This window comes from Anoplolepis gracilipes, chromosome 11 (assembly GCF_047496725.1).
Source record: "Anoplolepis gracilipes chromosome 11, ASM4749672v1, whole genome shotgun sequence".
Taxonomy (NCBI): Eukaryota; Metazoa; Arthropoda; class Insecta; order Hymenoptera; family Formicidae; genus Anoplolepis; species Anoplolepis gracilipes.
Genome location: NC_132980.1, coordinates 3,440,972 through 3,443,400, shown reverse-complemented (window position 1 = coordinate 3,443,400; position 2,429 = coordinate 3,440,972). Strand labels below are relative to the sequence as shown.

General features: G+C 31.7%; 1 pseudogene; it reads right to left on the bottom strand.

The window, feature by feature from the left end:
• Nucleotides 1–340: 340 nt before the first annotated feature.
• LOC140670823 (uncharacterized) lies at nt 341–1,180 on the bottom strand (annotated as a pseudogene).
• Nucleotides 1,181–2,429: the final 1,249 nt, after the last annotated feature.

Sequence of the window (2,429 nt, the reverse complement as noted above, 5' to 3'; positions counted from 1 at the left end):
ACGTCATGCCTGTGAAGATGAAAAAAGGATAATAACACAGGAACGTGCAGATTCTGTCAAACGCAACGGTATGACGCAACGAAAGAAATAGTATTATCGGTGTCTTATATTACGATGAGCGCCTATTGTAGAAAGAGGTTGCGGAACATCCTCTTTCAACAACAAAAGTAACGGAACTACTTATATGTAAAATGGGAAAGAGGAGTAAGTGAAAGAAATCAACAATAGATTTAAATGTACAAATATGTAACGTTTATATTTAAAATTTTTTACAAAATCAAAATTATTCAAGAAGTTTTTACAAAATGAATAATTGAAGAAAATATTCCTGGGATAATGATTATAATTTTCGTTTTGTTACTATCATATGTACAATTTGATTGAAGTAAAGCGAGATTATTTCTAAAAATGTTATTTCAAAATATATATCGAGAAATGATAAATCTTTTAGCTGAATGCGAACGTTACGTTCTATTTCCTTGCTATTACTCTTGATCAGAAGTTTTATAATACTGCTATTAATGTTACTATTGATAGGAAGATTTATCTCTATTTCGTTCATTAGATATCGCGCACATTCGTTGACACTGTTGGAAATTAAATTTAGTTGATTCAAACGAGTGTTAGGTTAGGTTATACATCCAACTATATTTTCCAGTCCCAGAAAGGTTGCTCTCTGCATTACTATCGCAACGCAGTTTTCCGTTTCTTCGGTGTAGGTCCGTTTGCGTTCGTATCCTCGATGTTTTTGGAAGGAAGATCTTCTTGCGAAGACGTTTTCGCGATACGCTACTAGCACAGCTCTAGCACCATATGCGGTAGTAAAATTTATAATTATTTTGTCGATGATAATCGTACTCTGTTCAATTTTATCACCGTTTAAGTACAAAGACATCTGTTCCATGTTTTCTTGAAATTTCTGCCACGATTCCATATCGAAGCAAATTCCTTCAGCGCTATGAGATGATAATTTAACAATTGGTAAAAAATCCAGTTCCTCTCCATCCGACGCCATAAGGCCCACATGAATTTTCTTCGTATAGGATGAATTCAGGCCATATGTTGTAGATAACAACATACGTTGCAGTTCGATTTTTCCCATGAAATTGCATTCTAACTTAGAAGCGCTGACTGAATACAAGGATTTCTTGAAATTTGAAATTTCCTTACGATTGTCCATGATAGCTGCTTCTGCGTAGAAAATCGAAGTTCGAATAATCACGCTCAGAATACAAACAAAAACAACGAACTTTTACAGTTGAACTTGCTAGTTCGGATGGCAGGAAACGACTGAACTTAATTTTCCCGAATACTTAAATTAGAAAGATGAAATAGAAAAGTGGGGAAAATGCGCGTGCAGAATAATAAAAAATTATATGTGTATGGAATTTTAAATCAATTTAAAAAATAGATTATAAAAATGTACGTTACACTCCATAGCTTGCCTGTGTCGCGTCTAAAGTTCAGAGAATAATATTTTTATAACGTAGTTTTACAAAAAATCGTGAAAAATATAATAAAAGAAAATTTTTCATATATATATATATATATATATGTATATGTAGTTAATATATAAAACTATTCTTAAAACTTTTCATTTTATATGATATTTTGTGTATTTTATCTGAAAGTTAATTAAATGATTGAATGTAATTTTGCAGTATCGATCATGTAATTTTTTTCCTAAGGCAGAAAAGTGAAAAGTGAAAAATTTCTTTGCTTTGATTGGTTAATTAACCAAAAATTTTTCAATTTTCAAGTTTCTGCCTTGGGAAAATTTACAGGATTGATACTCTGTTATACATATATATAAAACAGAGTATCAATCCTGTAAATTTTCCTAAGACAGAAACTTGAAAATTGGAAGTTAATTAAATGATTGAATACAATTTTGCAGTATATATATATATATATATATATATATATACTGCAAAATTGCATTCAATCATTTAATTCACTTTCAGATAAAATCCTATTCTCATGCATTAGAAATAGAAATAATATCATACATATTTCAAATAAGGCGCCAAAATGTCGCCAGACAATATGGCCGATCCGCCGTCCCGCTAATGTCAGTCCCCTTGCCATAAAAATTGACTTTATGCTCCGTTCAGATATTTGTTTTTTTTTTTTGACTCCTAAGAATATTACAATCTGTCCAATTTGAGGACATTCAGCAATAAGTTTGTTCTTTCAATAAATAGGCCTTACTCAGGGTGAGTTCATCAACTCAACCTAATTAATATACGATCCCTAGCCTCATCAGTCGACGAGTAGATCCTGTGGAAGTTTTTTTTTTAGTCTTCGAGTTGCGGGTTTGTCTGACATGAGACAGTTAGCCAAAGTATTAGAATGTTCTATAATTCTTTCCCTGTAAGTTCTTGTTCTGATCACAATTTCTTCTTTTACTGAGAGTATGAGAGGTGTTT